At 32.6% G+C, this 23396-nt stretch overlaps 1 long non-coding RNA gene across 1 annotated transcript in view; it reads left to right on the top strand.

Moving 5' to 3' along the window:
• Positions 1-23396, top strand: part of LOC116866868 — a 213582-nt gene that overhangs the window by 175474 nt on the left and 14712 nt on the right. The window contains exon 2 of the long non-coding RNA XR_004382494.1: positions 2313-2406. This is a non-coding gene — a long non-coding RNA (uncharacterized LOC116866868). The remainder of the gene's footprint in view (positions 1-2312; positions 2407-23396) is intronic.

The following is a 23396-nucleotide window of genomic DNA, read 5'->3' as shown; positions in this document are numbered from 1 at the left end:
AATCAGAAGAGAAAGAAAGCTCTTAGTGTCAGATTGATGGAAATTTCCTTCAAGGAGGAAGCAATATTTGAGCCAAGTTTTGGTTGATGAAGAGATGAGAGGTAAACAGCAAAAGGCAGCTGAGGTCAAATAGTAAAAGATCATGAATCTTGCCAAAAGACGCTGGGACCTGATTGCATACTATAAACCAGAGGCAGACTTGCATCTGATCCTGCAGATTTGAGAGGTGGAATAGATCCATGTTCATGAAGACATTTGAGAAGTCCGTGATTGTATTTCTGGAGCTGTTTATAAGAAGTTTCAAAGCTAAAATGTTAACAGCCTATTTCATGTTATTTTTAGTAAGTTATGTTTGTGTGTTGAAGGAAATGACTCAAGACTTTTTCTTTAAAAAAAATTTTAGCTTTGCTCTTAGAGCAAATGATGCTAGAAGAGCTTTCCCCCCCTGCTAAGTTTGGGCCAAAAAAATTTTTAATTCTGAGCATTGAGGGCATGTTTGTAGTTAAATATATAGTTTTAGGTTTAATTCCCATTACAGAATATAATCTAGTTTTCTCTTTTTTGCCACAGTATTTTGTTGATTACTTACATAGTTTACTTAGGAGAGTAGCACCACTTACAAAATATATTATCCATAAACATTATTTTAACTTATCTACATTGATTTATTGCTAAAGTCTTATTTACATTTAAAGTTATTTCTTATCCTGAGTGTCTTAAGATTATCTTTTAAGATTAGAAATATTACCTTAAAATAAAACTCAAGGATTTTTATAAATGCTAATAATGAAGGTCATAGTAATAGTGTTCATAAAGCTCTCTTTTGTAGGGACTATAGACCTTTTGCATTGTAATCACCAGAGATGTCTGTAAAAATAGACAATCCATGGCCTTAGCCTAGTTTCTCTGAATCAGAATCTCTAGCATAACACCTAGCAGGATTCTACATTTTAAAGTAGTACCTTTGATCCTTAAGTGCATTGTACTTTGAAATTCCCTGCAACCACCATTTATGTCACACTTGTTAGTAGTCAGATTAGCAAGTATTCAGTAGTTTCCATAGGTTTTCATAGTAGTTTTTGTAGGTTTCATAGATATCTATAGACCGTATTTTTTTGTTAGTCTTATTGATCTGTAGAAATTAAATCAGATACTTGCAAGGAGATTGTTTCTTCACCTGAAGAACAGATATCTTTCCTTCCTACACCCTGACCCCACATCATGCCATTTAAATCAGAGTATCTAAGAAATATACTGAGTCTCAAAATAGTTAAAAGTGTCCCAAGTATTTTTAATATGCAGCTGTGACTGAAAAACTACACTAATAAGAGATCTACATTAATGTCCAAAAAGAATAATTATATTGCTTAATCCAAAACTTATTGACGTTTGGCTTGGGATTCCATAGTACTCAAAACCATGTACTAAAGGTATGGCACACTAGCCTCTGAATCCTATTTCCCTAAGTGCTTATCTTAGGCTTCTTGAAAAAATCAAGAAGAGTCAGAATAAAAATCTTTTAGCAAAGAACTTTTTCTCTGGATGATCCTAATTCTCAATTAGTGGCAATTTCTCTTAAAAGACTCTGCAAAGTTTCCCTATGTTGGTGTAAAGTACTGATTGGGTGATTAAAGTGACATTGACCTTTTTTATGAGGACAATAACTAGTTGATCTCTATGATATTGGCATTTATAAGCAATTTAGATATAATCAAGAATATATTTTTGTAATAAGGAAAATATTTTCTAGGGTAGGGCTATGTTCATGTAGGACATCAGAATCAATGTATTTAAAATTATTTTTTGTATAATGTTTTATTTATTTGTTTGTTTATTTACTTAGAGTGAGCACAGAGGGGTTTGGGGGGAGAGGCAGAGGAAGAGAAAGAGAGAGACAGAGAGACATGGAGCCCAAGTCGGGGCTCAATCCCCGAACCCTGAGATCATGACCAGAGCTAAAATCAAGAGTAGGTAGCCCAACCAAGTCACCCGGGCATACCTAAAATTATATTTCTTAAGAATGCTCATAGAAACAAAGTAACCAGGTAAAATTAGTACTGTAGAAAGTACAAAATTTTATGACCTGAATCAAAATATGTGTTCCATAGAAATTTCTGGTTCTTCTAAATGGAAAGATCTCATTATTACTACTGTTTTATTTATATAAAATACGTCCTATGAGATACACCTCCCCTTGTCCAAACTTACTAAACTCATAAAGAATAATTTTGAATAATCTGCTTTTATATTTAAAATAAATGAAATAATATTTATTTCCTCAAATCTGTGATATTTTCTTGTTTCTTTTTTAGATGCTTTTTGAGGAAATCAGTTTCTGCATGTGGGAAGTAGATATTGAAGGTTATATGGTTTACAGACAAGATCTTTAAAATATAGATACTCAAGGTAAGTAATAAATACAACCATATAAATAATCTCATTTAAATGACGAGGATTTCCAGACTGTACTTTGACTTGGCAAACTGGCTTTATCACTGGCCCTACCTAAGAAACCTCAAAACCACATTCATTCATATTCAGGCACAAATATGTATGCCCTAACACTATTTTGACAAGAAGTATTGTATTTCATTTATAACAGGCAATTGATAAAATTGATATATTATTATGGAAGTGTGCAAACCAAGTAAGAATAGAGAAGAAATGAAGTAGCTTCCATTAAATCTGTGAGCAGAACTCAGTAATGTTTAACTTGAAAGAATACTTAAAAATTTCTACCCACTGCACTTTCTTCTTAATGTAGTGTATTCATTAATCAGTTAACTACATTAGAAACTTGTTCTTTAACCACTCCAAAAACCCTGTCATAGTTTCATATATTCACGGTATTACCTCCGAATACCAAACCTCTTTTTACTATTTCTCGAGTCCCCAGAGATTTCTCTTGACCCATAATATCCTTTCATTTAGCATGTTCTGCTCATGCCTCCCATGACTGCTTATATGATTACATTACTAAGTAAATTTTTTAATACATTTTGGTAAAATTTTGAGTGAGATCTGAGGAGTACTACGTACAAGGAAAAGGTATTTTAAATAACATTGTGTGTTAGGCAGGTACAATGTAACTTTGGAGAATATGTGACCAGTAAATGGGGCACTTTTGTTCAGCTCTATAATCCTCTCTAGGAAGAAAGAAGAGATTGCTAAATCTGATTTTACAATTTTTTGTGAGAAACAAATATGGATTTTGAAGAGTCCTAATTTTTTAATATCAGCACAGAATTTTGCCTGTGAAAAAACCTACATTTTGCCAACTGTGTGAACGAAATAAAACAGTTTACAGCCTCTGGTGCGGAAATTTTTTCCTTTTGTTCTGTTTTTCTTTATTCTCTTAGAGTGCAAGTACTTTAGAGTCTATTTTTTCTCCTTAATTTGTGGGTAGCAGCTTATTGATTTTGCTAGTTTTTTGTGATGAATATTGTTAGAAATGACTTATCTTGAAAATAAAAATGACATTGCTTATTTCTAATTCATTTCTATAGTTACATATGGTGAGTTGGTTACTTGGAACAGCTATTCAGTTGTTTTCTGAATTATAATAATTAGACAATTATTTTTGTAGTTCCTTCATCTTCACAAGCTAAAACCAGATCCATCCAATTAAAAAAAATATAGCCATAAAGAATCTTTTTTTTTTAAAGGACCTTTGCATAGAGAATAAAGCTAAACGTGCTCTTTAGTTCATTGCACGCTGTCATCATTGGCCCATGCAAAGTACTGATATTATTTATTTATACATTTTATTTTTGTTTCTAGTCCCATGCTCCTGACCTTGACCCATAGGGAACCATTCTAATATGATAGTCATTATAATAACTACTGAAATGCTCTCTTTGGTTTATTCTATGTATTTTCATAATGTATTATTTTATATACATGTTTTTAAATATTTTAAACAGAAAATTTCAAATAAATAAAAGAATATATTATGAACCTTCATGGGTCTCTTGGTTGGGCTTGTGTTAATTATCTCTCTACCCTCCCCCCTCCCCTTTTTTATGTATATTAAATTTTATTATGTATATATGTTATTGTGCTGTGTATCTTGTTTTGTTCCTTACTATTTAATTTTACTTAACCTTAAGTGCTTATCATTTACTTATGTTGTCATGTGTACATTGCTTCTAACTGCTGCATAATATTCCATAGTTTGTAGCTATCATGTTTTAACAACCCATATTTCCCAGTGATTGCCACCCAGATTTTCTGTTGCAACAAACACTGCTATGATGAGCATCCTCATACTTATTTAATCATGGAATTTTGCAAGGACTTCTTTGGGATATATATCAAGGAGCACAGTTGCTGGCAGTAGGAACATGTTTATGCTTAATTTGACCAAGTCCTGCCAGTTGATTGATCAAATACTTTGGTCCACACCAGCAGTAACCCTCTCACTCCCGTCAACCCTTGACATTATTGAGCTTGCTATTTTCCATCTCATGTGCATAATTTTTGTAGTTTATTGTTTTAATTTTAATTCTTCTTATCAGTAATACATTTGAATATCTTTTCATATTTTTATTGGCCTTTTGACTTCCCTTTTCTGAAATTGCTGTTCATACACTTTATTTTTCATATGGGTTCTTGTGTTTTGATAAATGTTCTTTAAGAGTTTGTTGTATATTCTAAATATTCATTTCCTGTTAGTTTTAGATATTAAAAAAAATCTGCTTCCATTATTTCAACTTTTTAATTTTGTGCATGATGCTCTTTGAGTAGACATCAATATTTTAAATATTAATTAAAATATTTTCTTGATGTCTATTGTTTGTGTAGAGAAATAATACTGATATTTTGAAACTTGATCTTGGTTTTAACAACATTGCTGAACTCTCTAATGCTTAAAAGATTCTTTTTTCTAGATAGGTGATCATATATCAATTCCAAATAATCAAAGTGTTCTTTCTACCTCTCCCATCCTCATAATTTTACTTTTCTTCTTTCTAATACCTTTAAATCAATTCCTCTGGAAGTATGTTAAACAAGTACTAGTGGCAATGGGTATCCTTATCTTATGCCTAGTCTTAAAGAGGATGCATCTAGTATCTTACTTCTCGCTTAAGTATAATGCTTGCTGAAGGTTTTTAATATACAACCTTTACTAAGTTAAGGAAGTTCTTTTATTTCTAGCTTGGTATGCATAAATAGCTATTGAACCCTATAAAATGGCTTTTATACATCTTTGAGATAATCACATGACATTTATCCTGTGGTATATTAATGCTGTGAATTATATGAATAGAATTTCTAATATGAAACCATCACTGCATTTCTAGGTTATATCCTACTTGATCATGGTGTATTATTTTTAACACGTTATTTTTTGGTTAGCAAATATTTTATTGAGAATTTTAGAATCTGCATTTTTAAGTGAAATGTGCTGTAGTTGTTTTCTCTTCATTTTCCTTGTCTCATTTTGGAATTAAGATTACATTAGCCTAATAAAATCAGATGGGCAGCTTTTACTCTTCTAATTTCTGGAAAAACTTTACAAGATATGAATTTACAATTTCTTTAATGTGTGTTAAAACTCATGTAAAACTGTCTGGTTCTGAGCTTTTTTTTTTTTTTTTGAGATTTCTTTGAATGCTGTTGATGTCTTTAAGTGCTTTTTGATATTTTCCTCCATTTCTTCTAGTATCCTCCCATAAGTACTGATGACACCTGATGGTCTCCCATCTACATGTATAGGTCAGACCCAGTTTCCTTTGACTCAGGAAATGCCTAGACAGTCTCAGTGTACACATCTAACTGAGCCATGGAATGGTCACCCCCCCACCTTTTGAAGTGACCAGGGATTCAGTGTTTTAACCCTGACCTGTCATGTTACTTCACTTAACTTTTCAGTGCCACATACCTAAATTAATTCTGTGCTCTATTAGTTCTCTACTATTCCACAAACAGAAACCTTGGTTTCCATTGTTTAACATTGTTTGGTTCACTTGTTTATATCTCCTAAAACTGTTGCCATACTTCTGGTTGCATGTGTTAAGGTTCTGTAAAAGGTAAATATTTTGACAAAAGAATAACCAAGATGTAAAAGTTCAGGGAATGTAAGTGTTGGTAAAAGATAGTCATCTGGTCTAATGTCCTTTACAATATATACCAAATTGTGGTAAACTCTAGATGATTTTCATTTTATCTCCAGAATTTGAAACTTTATAGTAACGACATATTATTAAAAGAAAAATTAAAGGTATTCCAGCTTACAAAAAGAAAAAGGAGTAGAGATTATAAGCACGATTTTTATAGACCCACTAACAAGAAACTGTCAATAAACATATAATAGTTATAATTTTTAATACAGTTGAATGTTTCTACCATCTTATTTCAGCTTTTTCATACACTTTGTATATCTTCTTTTTAATCTTTTTTTTACTTAAAAATAACAACTTAGCATTTATATATCTTCCCTAAAGAGATTCTTATACATTCTGATATCCTGTTTTCTCTTTCACCTTCCCCAATTCCATCATGTTGCAACTATCTACTTTAAATAACAAACTATTGCAGTCAATTTTTCTTTTTCTTTGCTGCTAGGTATTTTTAAAGACAACAGACTTTACCAAGATATTCTGTCAGCATTACTCTATATACTATTGTTTAAATAAGTGTAGTAATTTTTCTTTTTCCTTTTTAAAAAATTATTTTAATTCTAGTACAGTTAACATAGAGTATTAAATTAGTTTCAGGTGTACAAAATAGTAATTCAACAATTCTATACATTTTCAGTGCTCATCACTTATATACTCTTAATCTTAATATACTCTTAAAATAAAAAAAGAGTATACTCTTAATCCCCTTCACCTACTTTACCCATCCCCCTACCCACCTCCCCTCTGGTAACCATCAGTTTCTTCTCTATAGTTAAGTCTGTTTTTCAGTTTGTCTCTTTTTTTCTTTGTTTTGTTTCTTAAATTACACATGTGAGTGAAATTCTGTGGTACTTGTCCTTCTCTGATTTATTTCGCCTGGCATTATGCCCATAGATCCATCTATGTCTTTGCAAATGGCAAGATCTCATTCTTTTTATAGCTGAGTAATATTCTGTTGTATATATATAGCATATCTTCTTTATCCATTCATCTATAGATGAACACTTGGGCTACTTCCATAACTTGGCTGTTGTAAATAATGCTGTAATAAACAGAGGGGGGCACATATCTTTTCAAAATAGTGTTTTTGTATTCTTTGGATAAACACCCAGTAGTGGAATTACTGGATCATGGCAATTCTATCTTCAACTTTTTGAGGATCCTTCATATTGTTTTCCACAGTGACTGCACCAGTTTGCATTCCCATCAAAAGTATAAGATGGTTCCTTTTTCTCCACATCCTTGTCAACACTTGCTGTTTCTTGTGTTTTTTATTTCAGCCATTCTGGGAAGTATGAGGTGATATCTCATGTAGGTTTGCTTTGCACTTCCCTGATGATTAAGGACATTGAACATCTTTGCATGTGGATGTTGGCCATCTGTATGTCTTCTTTGGGAAATGTCTGTTCATGTCTTCTGCCCATTTTTATTTGGATTATTTTATTTTTATTTATTTATTTATTTATTTATTTTGGTATTCGATTGTATCAATTCTTTATATATTTTGTGTTCCAACTCTTCATTAGATATGTCACTTGCTGATATCTTCTCCTGTTTAATAGGTTACCTTTTAGTTTTATTGATTATTTCCCTCATTGAGCAGAAGCTTTTTATTTTGATTTAATCCCAATAGTTTATTTTTGCTTTTTGTTTCCCTTGCCTCTAGTGATATGTCTAGCAGGAAGTTGCTATGGCCAAGGCCAAATAGGTTGCTGCCTGTGTTCTCCTCTAGGATTTTTATGGTTTCAGGTCTCACATTTAGGCATTTAGCTGATTTCAATTTTAATTTTGTATATAATGTAAGAAAGTGATCCAATTTCAGTCTTTTGCATGTTCCTCTCCTATATTCCTAGCACCATTTGTTGAAGAGACTGTCTTTTCCCATTACATATCCTTGCCTTCTTTGTCAAAGATTAATTAACCATAGAATTGTGCTTTTATTTCTGGGCTCTCTGTTCTTTTTTTTCATTGATCTATGTGTCTGTTTTTGCGCCAGAACCGTGTTGTTTTGATTACTACAGCTTTGTTGTGTATCTTAAAATCTAGGATTGTGATTCTTCCAATTTTGTTCTTTTTCAAGATTGCTCTGGCTATCTGGAGTCTTTTGAGGTTCTATAGAAATTTTAGGATTGTTTGTTCTAGTTCTTCAAAAAATGCCTTTGATATTTTGATAGAGATTACATAAAATTTGTGGATTGTATTGGGTAGTATGGACCTTTTAATAATATTTGTTCTTCTAATTCATGAGCATAGATTATCTTTCCCTTTGTGTTGACTTCATTTTCTTTCATCAGCATTTTAGAGTTCTCAGAGTACCAGAAGGTCTTTTACCTTCTTGGTAAATATCCTAGGTATTTTACTATTTTTGGTGTAGTTATAAATGGGACTGTTTTCTTAATTTCTCTTTCTGGTACTTCATTATTAGTGTATAGAAATGCAACGGATTTCAGAGGATGGCAGGTAGGTAGAAAATCCTCAGGCCACCAAGATATCACAATAATTTATAGTCAGGAAAGTGATACCTCAGATCTGAGACTCACCATTTCCCCTCACTCCCCCATCCCACCAGAAGCAGCAGCACCCATAGATGATGATTCTAAATCACCAGCTCTATGATTTGGTAGGAAAGGGTAGGGATATGACTTCCTAAGGTTAGTTAGTCCTCCCACCCCATGTTTTTCTCAGCTCTTTATTTTTTTTTTAATTTAAATTAGATGTAGAGTTCAGTAATTCATAAGTTGCATTAACACCCAGTGCTCATTTGCTCAGTATATCATGGGCCTTCAACACCCATCACCCATTACCTACCTCATCCTCCTGCCCACCTCCCCTCCAGCAATTCTGTTTGTTTCCTGTAGTTCAGAGTCTCTTGTGGTTTGTCTCCCTCTCAGGGAGTTTTCAGTTTTCCCTCCCTTCTCCTATGATCTTCTGTGCCGTTTCTTATATTCCACATATGAGTGAAACCATATGATAATTGTCTTTCTCTGATTGACTTATTTCGCTCAGCATAATACCCTCCATTTCCATCCAAGTTGATGTAAATGGTTAGTATTCACCCTTTCTGATGGCTGTTTCTCAGCTCTTTTTAAGTACTCTTTACTCCTGAGGGCATTTGTATAGTAGTGTGAGTCCCTGAAGATATGGGGGCAGTCCATTTTTGTTTCAAGGCAATGACAGAAAAGAATCAAAAGCAGAACTCTAACAGTTCACTTCCAATTTTGTCCTCCCATAGTTGATAGGCTGCCTCTTGCCCTAGAGCCCTGGGTTCCAAGGCCCAAGAACATTTACCAGTTCACAACAGTCTTCTATACCACCCTGCCCTCCCTAGGAGTTTTTAAGTTTTCTTATCCTTGGCTTTTTCTGTCTATAATTTCTATTGGAGTTGATACTTAGAGATCCAGCAGTTGTTCTAGTCCAACGTCTTGGTGTTATCTTCCTGGGAGAAACTCTAACAAAAGAAATAACTCTGGAGGAAACTCTAACAAAAGCTTTCCATGTGTGTACTGATTTACTCAGGGATCACATTTCTAAAAATTACTCCTAAGTGTATTATCAAGAATTATTTGGTGTGCCTGGATCACTCATTTGGTTAAGCATCTGACTCTTGGTTTTAGCTCAGATCATGGTCTCAGGGTCCTGGGATAGAATCCCACACTCATTGGGTTGTGTGCTTGAGATTCTCTCTCTCCCTTTCCCTCTATCCCTCCCCTGCTGGCTCTCTCTTTCTTTCTCTCTCTAAGATAAGTAAACACATTTTTTAAAAAAAAGAATTATTTTATCATGATATTTGAAAACAACTAAAATGGCCAACAAATCTCCAACTAAACTGTCCAACATATGTTGGTAGAATAAACTATTCTAAGATAACTTACTTTTCACTACTCATTTTTGTTAAAAAAAAAAAAAGTGAATGTCTACATGCATACTCCAAAATGTAACAGAGATTATCTTTTAGTATAAAATGATGGGTGAATTTATTTTTCCTGTCCTTTTTATGCTTTCCTAAATTGCTGTAATAAGTATATGTTGCTTTTGTACTCCAAATTACTGGATATGTGTGTGTGTGTGTGTGTGTGTGTGTGTTCACACATACATACATATCATACATATAAATATATGTATATTTATATGTATATATATATTTTTTTTAATAAAGCAGGAGCAAGCAACTGGGATGTGGGAGGTTAGATGTGCCAAGCATTTAGTTTGCATTTTTCTTCTCTATTTGTTCAATTAATTTTTTCCTTAAAGTTTGAAATTGATGGAAAAAAGTAAAAAAATTTTAATTTATATAATTTTCATTGCCTTATTAAAATAAGGAAACTAATTCATTTGAATAATCAGATATTTTTCTTCAGAGATGTAAAGAACAGAGGACATCACAATGACTTATACTATTTATTTAGAAGGTTTATTTGACCTTTGTGGACTTGCATAGATAGCCCTTATTTGTGGATATTTATCATTAATTATATATCTCTATTAAAATGCTTTTTAAACTATTTTACTTCTTGTCTCCAACTCTCACATTCTTGTGAAGAAGGTATTGTGTTTACTTGATCATGGAGCCTCATGCATATGGTACATATGTACTCTAAGCTCACTGAGAAAGACATGGACTGATGCTGGCCTCTCCCCATATGTAAAGCCAGATACAGTAGCCAGTCCAGGGGAAAACAGTCCAAGAATTGACAGGGATGATATAATTAATTAGCAAAGACTTTAAAACAGCTGATTGTTTACATACTGAAGATTGAAATATTAAAATAATGAGAACAGTCATGGAAAATGTTTTGTAGCTCTAGAAATTCCCACAGATGAAATGAAATATCTACTGGATGCATTAAGCAATGATTAGACACTGCCAGTAAAAATGTAAGTGAACTTTTTTTTTTTTAATTTAATTTTGTTTTTTCAGTGTTCCAAGATTCATTGTTTATGCACCACACCCAGTGCTCCATGCAATACATGCCCTCCTTAATACCCACCACCAGGCTCACCTAACCACCCCCCTCCAAAACTCTCAGTTTGTTTCTCAGAGTCCATAGTCTCTCATAGTTCGTCTCCCACTCCGATTTCCCCCAATTCACTTTTCCTTTCATTTTCCTAATGTCCTCCATGTTGTTCCTCATGCTCCACAAGTAAGTGAAACCATATGATAATTGACTCTTTCTGCTTGACTTATTTCACTAAGCATAATCTCCTCCAATCCCATCCATGTTGATACAAAAGTTGGGTATTCATCCTTTCTAATGGAGGCATAATATTCCATTGTATGTATAGGCCATATCTTCTTTATCCATTTGTCTGTTGAAGGACATCTTGGCTCTTTCCACAGTTTGGTGATTGTGGCCATTGCTGCTAAAATTTTCCAAACAGAAGCAGAGAGTAAGACAACTTAAATAAATAAATAAATAAATAAATAAATAAATAAAAAAAATGATATCAGTGTCCTGATACTATGTGGTCTTAAAAAATAAAATGTGTAATTGGAGTTCCAGGAGGAAGAAGTATTTGAGAAATAATGACTAGACTTTTTCCACATTTCATAAAAAATATAGACTCACAAAGCCAAGAAGTTCAACTAATTTCAAACAAGAAAGAATACCACACCAAGACATCATTTCTGAAAGCTAGTAATAAAAAGAAAAATCATAAAAGCCCAGAAAAAAGACACATTGCATACAAAGCACAAGAGGTAAAAAATTTACTGACTTCTCTATGGAAACAATGAAAATCAGAAAACACTGGAATGAAATCCGCACTGAAAGAAAACTATGAACTTAAAATTATATATCCAGTAAAAAATCCAAAATAATGGCATTTTCAGATAAGACAGCTACGTAATTGAGGGAATTTATTGCTAGCAGACGTTTGTTACAAGAAGTATTAAATGAAGTCTTAAGGCAAAAGAAAAATGGTAGTCGATGGAGCACAATTCACACAAAAGAAGAAAAGCCTCAGAAATAGTAAATAAATAGGTAAAAATAAAAGACTTTTTTCCCATTAAAATTTTGTGAAAGATAACTCAAAGTCAAAAATAGCAATACCATATGATCAAATAATTCTACTACAGATATTTACCCAAAAGTCAATGGAAACATTAATTTGAAAAAAATATGTGCACCCCTGTATTTATTGCAGCATTAGTTACAATAACCAAGATACAGAAGCAACCTAAATGTATATCTATAAATGAATGGATAAAAAAGTTGTAGCATATATATATATATATTGCAATATTACTCAGTCATAAAAAAGAATGAGATCTTGCCATTTGCAACAACCTGGATGGACCTAGAGAGTATAATGCTGAGTGAAATGAGTCAGACAGAGAAAGCCAAATGAAATATTTCACTCATATGTGCAATTTAAGAAACAAATGAACAAACAAAGAAAAGAGACAAATAAAAAAACAAGACTCTTAAATACAGAGAACAAACCAGTGGTTGACAGAGGGGAGGTGGGTAGAGGGATGGGTGAAATAGATAAAGGAAATTAAGAATACATTTCCTGTGTTGAGCACTGAGTAATGTATAGAACTGTTGAATCATTATATTATACACCTGAAATGAATATAACAGTTATAATAAAATAAAATATATTTTAATTAAAAAATAATTGTTTAAATCAAAAAAGTAAAAAAATATGAAATACTGTGAGTTTTTTGATGTATGTAGTAGTAAAATGTATGATGATAGGGCAAAAAATCAGAGGAAGAATTGGAGATAAAAATGTCACAAGATTTTTATGTTATTTAGGAAGTGATATATTACTTAAATCTATGCTAAGTTAAATTTGCTTATCTAAGCCCCAGAATAACTACTAAAGCTATACAGAGAGATGGCTAATAAGTTAGTAGAGGAATATAGTGGGATACTAAAAAATTGAATTCGTTCAAAATAAGGCAGGAACAAAGGATGAAAGAAGAGATGGTTCAGATAGAAAATAGCAAGAAGATTTATATCTTAACTATATAATAATTATATTAAATGTAAATTGTCTAAACACGCCAGTGAATTGTTGTATTTTGTTAGACTAATAAAAATCTAGTAAAACAATTCTATACCACAATGGTTGGCAAACATTTCATCAAAGTGTAGATAGTAAATATTTTAGGTTTGAGGACTATGCAATTTCAGTTACAATTACCCAATTCTGCTGTTGTAGCCTCCCAAAACACCCATAAACAAAATGTAAACAAGTGGTTGTATCTGCATTTCAATAAAACTTTATTTACCAAAAAAAAAGTATCTTTCCCATGGGCCATAATTTGCCAACCCTTAGCGTACTGGATGGAGGAAGTACATTTTAAATATAAAGACACAGGTAGATGTTAAAAGTAAAATGAACCATGCTAACAAAAATCATTAGGTGGCTAAATTAATATTAGACAAAATAGACATCTAGAGAAGAAGAAAGACATCTTTTTCATAAATAAAGGGGAAATTTTATACTGCTAAAAGACATCCAAGACATCAAAAGGACGTACCATCATGTGTAGATATCTAACAATAGAGCTTAAAAATACATGAAGCAGGGGGTGGGGTTATGGACATTGGGGAGGGTATGTGCTATGGTGAGTGCTGTGAAGTGCGTAAACCTGGCAATTCACAGACCTGTACCCCTGGAGATAAAAATATATGTTTATAAAAAATAAAAAATTTAAAATTAAAAAAAAATACATGAAGCAAAAACTGATAAGTGTTGAAAGGAGAAATATACTAATCCACAGTTATGGTTGGGTGTTTCAGCTATGCTTTTCAACAGTTCTTAGAACAAATAGACAAACCAGTAAGTAAATAGAGACCTTGAACAATAGTAAAAACCAACCGGACCTAATTGACATTTGTAGAACGTATACTCAGTAACACCAGACTATGAATTCTTTGGCGCTCTGCATGGAACATTCATTGATAGATTATATGCTGGACCACGAACGAGTCTCAGTAAATTTTAAAAGATTTAAAATCATCCAGAATATTTTCTCTGTGGGGGAGGAAAAAACAGGATTAAGTTACAGACCAATAACAAAAAAGTATGAAAAATTCCCAAATATTTGGAAATTAAGCATCATACTTCTAAATAACCTATGAATCAATAAGAAATCATAAGGAAAGTTAGGAAATACTTTGAACTTAATGATAAAAACACATAGAAAATTCATAGAATATAGTTAAGTGCTTAAAGAAAAATTTATAATTTTAAGGAAAAGCGTAGTAACTTAAACCCAAAGTAACTAGAAACAAGGAAATAATATAAAATCACAAATCAATAAATTAAGGAATACCAAAAATAGAAAGTGAAAGCAAAAGGTAGTTCTTTGGAAATATCAACAAAACTGATAAACTTCTTGCTAGACTGATCTAGAAATAAAAGAAGAGAAAGAGGAAAAGCCATTAAAATAGCTGGTGGGGAATCTTGATGAAAACCGTCAACTTGGGGCACCTGGGTGGCTCAGTGGGTTAAAGCCTCTGCCTTCGGCTCAGGTCATGATCTCAGGGTCCTGGGATCGAGCCCCGCATGGGGCTCTCTGCTCGGCAAGGAGCCTGCTTCCTCCTCTCTCCCTCTCTGCCTGCCTCTCTGCCTACTTGTGATCTATGTCTGTCGAATAAATAAATAAAATCTTTAAAAAAAAAAAAAGAAAAAGAAAAAGGAAACTCTCAACTCGAGTCACATTGCAGTCTGGTTTGGCGGCCATCCCTAATGGCACAGGTATCATTCTGGGATATCTCTAACCTTGTTTGTGAGATTCCCTTTTTCTCTTTCCTGCGTAAAACTCCTGTTCCTTAAACCTTTTTTTTCTCTTGTTTTCTCATTTCTGTGGAATGAATTTTCCAGAGGTTTCTTGAGAAAGGATGTATAGGAGATAATTTTAAGTCTAAGGTTTTTCTGTGGTTGTTGTTTTTTTGGGTTTTTTTTTTTTTTGGCTCCTGTATTACTTTTAAAAAAGTTAAAATATACTTAATATGTATCACTGGTTTTAGGTATACAACATAGTGATTCAACAATCACATACATTAAAAAGTGCTCACCACGGTAAGTGTAGTTCATATCTGTCATCAGAGTTATTACAGTATTATAGACTAAATGCTCTATGCTGTACTTTTCATTCCCAACATTCTCACCAAGTTTTAAATTTCCATAGACATTAGATTTTTCCAGTTTGGTTTCATTTATATTGCTTTAACCTGTCACATTTTGTAAGGGTAATTAACAGGAGCTATTTAAAGATGTTTTTTCACCACCATTAAAAAATAGTTTCTATTTGGTGGCTGTAACTACACAAAGGAAGTACTTTGGAAAACTCTGTCTGGTAAAAAAGAAAATTCCAGAAGATGTTGTTATTGAAGGAATCAATTTCCTTCAGGAAATTTTCTTACTCAGAATTTTGTTTGCCAAAATAGACATATGTCCATTTGTGTAGATACCATACTAAGATTTTTTTCAGGGTGCCTGGGTGGCTCAGTGGGTTAAGCCTCTACCTTCGGCTCAGGTCATGGTCTCAGGGTCCTGGGATCGAGCCCGGCGTTGGGCTCTCTGCTCAGCGGGGAGCCTTCTTCCCTCTCTCTCTGCCTGCCTCTCTGCCTACTTGTGATCTCTCTCTCTGTCAAATAAATAAATAAATATTTTTTAAAAAAAGATTTTTTTTCATCACTAATGTAAGACTTAGTATCTTGAAAACTTGTCTCTTATGAAATACAAGGTAGACAATACAATAATCCAAGTGGTCAGTGGAAAACTGAGCTGGTCGATGGGAAAACTAATTTCTGTTATTGTTTCATATAAATTTGGATGGAAATTTCTTAATTCATTCACAATGATTGGGACTATTTTACTGTGTCAAATACAGGGAATTTTTCTCTAAGCCAAATAGTGTGTGTGTATGAGTATGTGTATAAGTATATATATGAAAAGATAGATAATATGTATGTAATATATACATTATATAGCTTTTTTTTGTTGTACATCCATCAACATTTACCAAACTTGGGAAATTAGTAGTTATTACTTAAAAAATATGTGGCAAATTGTATTTGCCAAAAATCACAACAGAAATATTTCTGATCCCACATGTTCTTCCAGAACCTTTCTACTCTCTCATTAAGAGGTGAAATGTTTCCCTTTTCCCTGAAATTTGGCTGCCTTGATGAGTAGATGTAGTGGAATTGACACTAGGCAACTGCAAAAGCTTAGTCATTATAGATAATACAGTTCTGCCTGACTCTCTGTTTCTCTTGGAGTGTTCACCCTTTGGACCCTAGCCCCCGTATTGGGAGGAAGCCCAGGTAACATGAGAGGTTATATCGGGCACGTGATCAAGCAAATTTCAGATGATTCCACTCCCAGGCCTTCAAGCTGCCCCATCTGGCACTGAGTTGAGCAGAAACAAGTTGTTATTGCTGAACTCTGCCTAAACTTGTAAACAATATACATTCTTTATTTTGTTTTCAGATAAGTTTGGAAAATACTTAATTGAACATCAAAGGAAATTTCTATAGGAAAGCCTTCATGTGCTAATATGTGTGATGCTCTCCAAGAAGATCATAGAGTACTTTGTATAAAGGATCTCATATGTTATCATTGGAAAATGCTTCTCTGTAGTCATCATTTTAATGGTTATGTATTCTGTTGATAAACCATCTTGCTTCTTCATTTATCTTTGCTTGAACATTTAGGTTATTTACAACATTTTGCTGTTAACGTGTGATTTAGGAAAAATTTGGTTTTCCTTTTTGTTATCTGCAGAGAGTTTATTCTTTGTAGTAAAATTATTATGCCATAGCATCTAAAATTGTTAATGACTGGCTACACTAACTTCTAAAAAATTAAAAATACTTTCCATTACCAAAATCAATACAGATTGCATCATTTTCTCCGAAGCCTTGATAGTTTTTTAACACTATCCTTCTTTTTAACTGCAAAAAGTGTAAAGTTGTACTGCAGAGTTGTTGTAGTTTGAATTTCTTTAACTTTTACCAACATCGAAAAAGACTGAACTTAGAAGACTTTTTGTTTTGTTTAGCACTCCAGTTAGTTGCATGGGTTCTCATGGTCTCATGACAACTCAACCTCTAAATATCTAGTTTTGTTTCTCAGTGTCTATGCATTGGCTTCCTCATCCATAAAATGGGCATATGAGTTATACCTGTCTCATGTTCTTTTTTATTATTATTATTATGTTAGTCACCATACAGTACATCATTAGTTTTTTATGTACTGTTCCATGATTCATCGTTTGCGTGTAATACCCAGTGCTCCATGTACCTCATGTTCTTGTAAGGAGTAAATAAAATACTGCTCATAAAGCAATTAATTTTTTTTATATTATGATATTATTTTAAACACTCAAAGCTCAGTAAGCTTACATTTTCTCATGCAGTGAATTTATAATGATTTTATGTTTCTGTGGATTATGTGGATTGAAGATGTTAATGTCTATAAAATAATATGTAAAATATCTCCACAGCAATACCTAGATTAGTGTTTAACTGAATAACTGCATCCTAGTCTATCCAAACTGATGCAAAAAACTATTAGAAAGGCAAATAATGTGTCAGGCTTTTGATGGTGATTTTAATATTACTACATTTTAGCATTTCAGTATTAATTCATACCTTCAACTGTGACATTTAAAAGAAAAACAACAAATAATAAATGCACTAATGTGTTAAAGGGAAAAACATTTGTTATCAATATAGAGTCTGTGAATCTCTAAATTTCCTATGAGTGTCAACTCTACAAAGATATCATGTATAGTATATTATCATTTAAAATATGACTAAAATGATTTGACTTTTAAACAAATATATCATCCCATGCAAATGAATGTTAAGTTTTCTAAAATAATCATCTCAAGAAATAATTGTATGTTTATCTCATGCTAATATTCCTTAAAAATTTGAAACTGCTCTTCTAGAATTTTTTCTGAGCCTGAAATGCATTCGTTTGACTATGTTGAGAAGTCCACTCATCTTCTTCAAACAATTGCTTAAATTTTACCTCCTCAACAAGACTTATCTGACCATTCTATTTCTTTCTTTTTTTTTTTCTGATCTACTCTTTTAGCAACTGAAAATGGAATACAGTATTTTTAACTATAGTCACTATGGTGTGTATTACAGTGCCAGGATTTACTTATCTTATGATTAGAAATTTGTTCCTTTGACCCCTTTCACCCATTTTGTCCACATCCACCCCCACCTCTGGCAACCATCAATCTGTTGTCTCTCTGTGAGCTCATGATTTTGGGAGCCTTTTGTTGTTTCATTCCACATATATGTGAGATCATATGGTATTAGGGTTTTTGGTATTTGTCTTTCTGTATCCAGCTTGTTCATTTAGGATAATGCCCTCAGTATCCATCCACGTTGTCTCACATGGCAAGATTTTATTACTTATGGCTGAATAATAGTACTTCATTATACGTATACCACATTTTACAATTCCTTTTAATGATTCCTTAATATTCCATTATATATGCATTTTCTTCTTTTAACCATGTTCTTTTTTGTTGAAGTATAATTAACGTACAGTGTTGTATTAGTTTCAGGTATACAACATACTGAGTCAACAATTGTGTACAGTACTCAGTGCTCATCACAACAAGTACAGTCACCATCTATCACGAAACAATTATTATCATATTATTGCCTATATTCCCTATGATGTAATTTTTATCTCTATGACTTATTTTATAACTGGAAATTTATACTTCTTAATCCCCTTTATCTATTTCACCTATCCCTCACCCAGCAATCTCTGCTCTAGCAACCATTATTTTGTTCTCTATATTTAAGAATCTGTTTTTGTTTTCTTTCATTCATTCATTCATTTCTTTTCATTCATTCATTCATTCATTTCTTTTCATTCATTTCATTCATTCATTCATTCATTTCTTAGATTCCACATGCAAGTGAAATATACATAAATTTTCTTTCTTTATTCATCCATTGATGGCCACTTAGTTGTTTCCATGTCTTAGCTATTGTAAATAATGCTGCAGTGAACATGAGGGTGCATATATATTTTCAAATGAATGGTTTTTTATTTTCTTTAGAAAATTACCCAGAAGTGGACCTGCTGGATAATATAATAGTTCTATTTTTAATTTTTTGGAGGAACCTCCATATTGTTTCCCTTAGTGGCTGCATCAGTTTACATTCCTACCAACAGTGTATGTATTTTCTCCACATGATCACCAGCACATGTTGCTTGTCTTTGTAAGAAGACCCATTCTGACAGGTATGAGGTGATATCCCGTTGTGGCTTTGATTTGCATTTACTTGATACATTCACTTGATGCATTTACTTGGCCATTTATATTTTCTTTGGAAAAGCATTTATTCAGATTCTCTGCCCCCTTTTAATCATATATATATATATATGCATATATATATGTGTATATATATATATTTGCTTTGCTTTTGAGTTTACAAGTCCTTTATGTATTTTAGATATTAACCCCTTATCAAATATGTGATTTGTAAATATTTTCTCTAAGTCAATAGTTTGCTTTTCATTTTGAGAGTTTGAGAGGGTAGAGCTTTTTAGTTTGATGTAGCCCCACTTAATTTATTTTTTCCTTTCTTGCCTTTGCTTTTGTTATCAAATCCAAAAAATTATCACTGAGACCAATATCAAGGAGCTTACCACATGTTTTTTTGTTTTTTTTTTAAGAATTCTACGGTTTCAGATCTATACTCAAGTCTAATCCATTTTAAGTTAATCTTTATGGATGGTGTAAGATAATGGTCTAGTTTCATTCTTTTGCATGTGGCTGTCCAGTTTTCCTAACACCATTTATTGAAAATATTGTCCTTTCCTCATCATATATTCTTGGGTCCTTTATCATAAATTAATTGACCATATATGCATGGGTTTATTTCTGGGATCCCTGTTCTGGTCCACTGTTCTATGTGAAGGTTTTTGTGCCAGTACCATGCTGTTGTGGTTACTACAGCTTTGTAAGGTAGTTTGAAATTTGGGAGCAGGGTGCCACCAAATTCTGTCCTTTCTCAAGATCTCTTTGGCTAGTCAGGGTCTTTTAAGTAGTTTCATATACATTTTAGGATTGTTTTTTCTATTTTTGTGGGATTGCATTGAATCTATAAATGGCTTAATAGTAGTATGGCCATTTTTACAATATTAATTCTTCCAATCTATGAGCAGAGAATATCTATCCATTTATTTGTATCTTCTCCAATTTCTTTAACTAATGTCCTATAGTTTTCAGTGTACAGGTCTTTCACTTCCTTGATTAAATTTATTCCTAGGTATTTTTATTCTTTTGAGGCAATTGCAAATGGGATTATTTTCTTTATTTCTTGTTCTGATAATTTGTTATTTGTGTATAGAAATGCAGTAGACTTTTGCATATTGCTCTTGTATCCTGTAAGTACTTAATTAGTTCTAACGTCTTTTGGTACATTCTACAGGGATTTTTATATATAATATGTCATCTGCAAGTAATAACAATTTTACCTATTCCTTTTCAGTTTGCATGCCTTTGTTTCTTTTTCTTGCCTAATCGCTCACACCAGGACTCCATTTACATACTATGTTGAATAAAAGTGATGAGAGTTGGCACCCTTGTCTTGTTCCTGATCTTAAAGGAAAGTACTCAATTTTTTGCAATTGAGATATCGTTACCTTTAGGCTTGTCACATATGGACTTTATTATATTGAGGTGCATTCCCTCTACACCCGGAAAAACTTTGTTGAGAGTTTTTCTTATGAAAAGATGTTGAATTTTGTCATATTTTTTCCTGATTCTGTTGAGATGATCATATTATTTAAACTTCTATCTTGTTAATGTGGTGTATCACACTGATTGATTTGTAGATGTAGAAACATTCTTGTGTTCTTGGAGTAGATCCCACTTGATCATTATGTGTGATCCTCTTGACATATTGTTGATTTGGTGTGCTATTTTGTTGAGGATTTTGCATCTATGTTCATCAGGGATATTGACCTATAATTTTCTTGTGGCATCCTTGTCTGGTTTTGGTATTAGGGTAATGCTGACTTTGTACAATGATTGGGAAACATTCCTTCCTCTTAATTTTTTGAAGAGTTTAAGAAGGACTGGTGGTATTAATTCATCTTTAAATGTTTGGTAGAATTCATCCAGTGAAACCATCTGATCCTGGAATTTTGTTTTTTGGTACATTTTGATTATTGATTCAGTCTCTCTTCTAGGAATCAGTCTGTTCAGATTTTTTATTTTTCATGATTCACTTTTGGTAGGTTGTACATTTCTAGGAATTTATGCATTTCTTCTACATTGTCAAATTTATTGGTAGAGAATTCTTCATAGTTACGATTCTTTGCATTTCTGTGGTATCGTAATATGTCCTCTTTCATTTCTGATTTTATTTATTCGAGTCTTCTCTTTTTTTGGCGAGTGTATCTAAAGACCATCTATCTTGTCAATTTTATCTTTTCAAAGAATCAGGTCTTAGTTTAATTTTTGTTCTCTATTTTTAGTCTCTATTCCATTTATCTCTGCTCTGATTTTTGTTATTTCCTTTTCCACTAACTCTGGGCTTTGTTACTCTTTTACTTTTTCTTTAAGGTATAAAGCTAGGCTCTTTCTTTGAAATTTTTCTTGTTTTTTGATGCAGGCCTTTATTTCTATGATCTTCCCTCTTAGAATTGTCTTCGTTATATCTCATAAGTTTTGATACATTGTATTTCCAGTTTCATTTGTCTCAAGCTATTTTTTACTTTCTCCTTTAATTTCTTCTTTGATTCATTGATTGTTTAGTAATATGTTGTTTAATTTCCACATATTTGTGAATTTTCTGGTTTTCTTCTTATAAGACCATTCTACTTTAAACTGCCACCCTTTTTCATCTTACCTTTTCTTTTTTTTTTTTAGCTTAAATTTTCTAATGCATTGTGTAATGTAATATTTATTGTGTGCCCACACTAGAAGCTAAATGCACTCAGGCAAGGAGTTTGCAATTTACTATACTTTCTCAAAAAGGTTATAAACAAAAAAATCTCAGTTTTTATAAAAATGTAACATGTAGGGGCGCCTGGGTGGCTCAGTGGGTTAAGCCTCTGCCTTCGGCTCAGGTTGTGATCTCAGGGTCCTGGGATCAAGCCCCGCATCGGGCTCTCTGCTCACCAGGGAGCCTGCCTCCCCCTCTCTCTCTGCCTGCCTCTCTGCCTACTTGTGATTTCTGTCTGTCAAATAAATAAATAAAATTTTTTTTAAAAATGTAGCATGTAAAGCAAATGTAAATCAAAGTTAAATTGTTTCCAAATATACATATGATCTGGTGTTGCCACAGAAGAAATTATATGTTATACATGTACTGATGGGTTTTAAAAACCAGAACATCATAAAGGCAAAATTTAAAAACAAGAACTTCTAAAGAAGTGCTTTTGATCTAAATAGTTTGTCTTCATATGCCCTTTATTAACTAATATGGGCAATTCTTCAAAAGTGCTTTAAAACATTTTTTTAAGATTAAGCATTGGAAATATCATTTATTTATTCATTCACTCATTTAAAAAAAATTTGTGCACCAATTATTTACTGGGGATTATTATAGAAGCTCATATATATGATGAAGGAGCCAAAGTCCCTGCCCTCATGGAGCTCACTACCTATTTTTAGAGATAGACAATAAGCCACTTAATAGTTAAAGAATGTAATTTCAGAAAGTGACATGTTTTAGAGAGAAAAATAAAATATGATAAGCAGTTAGTGGATGATGAAGAACTGGTAATGTTATTTCAATTTAGATATGGTGGTCAGGAAAGACTCTAGGAAAATGATATTGAAGCAGAAACCACCCAGATGATGGAAGTGAAAGCCATGAATTGGGGAAGAGTGGCCAGAGTAACAGAATGGAACAGCATTGGTCAGCAAGAACTAATGTGTCTGAGGAATAGCAAGAAATCCCATGTGCTGGTGTGGAGAAAGTAAGAGAAAGAGTGGTTTGAAATGAGACTGAAGAGATTGAAGGGGCCAAACATGTAAGGACCTTAGAGTTCATGTTAAGGAATACTATATTAAGGTTTTATTTTAACCATGACAAGAATCATTTGTGGGTTTTAAGTATGGTATTGATGGGATTTGTGGAATTTAAGACATTTTTGAAAAACATTGAGTGATAACTTTAGGGTTTTATTTAAAAAACAACTCTTAAAAGCCATAAAATAATAGACTGGGTTTTTTAACTATGAAAATTTCTAAGTAATTAGAAAAAATCCAAAAATTAAGTTAAAAGTTACTTGAAAACCTACAAATTAATATTT

Source organism: Lontra canadensis, unplaced genomic scaffold (genome assembly GCF_010015895.1).
Source record: "Lontra canadensis isolate GAN:19392208 unplaced genomic scaffold, GSC_riverotter_1.0 scaffold11, whole genome shotgun sequence".
Taxonomy (NCBI): Eukaryota; Metazoa; Chordata; class Mammalia; order Carnivora; family Mustelidae; genus Lontra; species Lontra canadensis.
The sequence above is the reverse complement of the archived record's forward strand: the minus strand, read 5'-3'. Positions and strand labels throughout refer to the sequence as shown.